Raw genomic sequence first — 378 nt, 5'->3', positions numbered from 1 at the left:
GATTGTTCAAACAACTTCGGTTTCTGATTACCAAGGCTCTTCTGCTCTGTACTGTTTTGGCTAGCTTAACTTGCAACATGGGTCGATAAGATTGGATGACACCCAAGATTTTTACTTGGAAAAAACTTCATACTGGAAAAAATGCTTCAGGTATTACTGTTTATACAAGGGCCGTCTGCAAGTTTCTTCTAGATTGTCCATTAGCTGGCTGCTGAGCTAACTGAAAACCTTCTCTCCTATGGTCCCAGTGCTGCTCATACAGGAAGTGCTTGAGTGCTCTCACACTCACACACACTCTCTCTCTCACACACTCACACATTCCACATATCATCCTAACCTCCATACACACATACACACACACATACCAGCCTACCCTGA

Source organism: Centroberyx affinis, unplaced genomic scaffold (assembly GCF_046629955.1).
Source record: "Centroberyx affinis isolate AG114_WGS23_722 - 3 ecotype Tasmania unplaced genomic scaffold, CSIRO-AGI_Caff_v1 ptg004126l_1, whole genome shotgun sequence".
Taxonomy (NCBI): Eukaryota; Metazoa; Chordata; class Actinopteri; order Beryciformes; family Berycidae; genus Centroberyx; species Centroberyx affinis.
The sequence above is the reverse complement of the archived record's forward strand: the minus strand, read 5'-3'. Positions refer to the sequence as shown.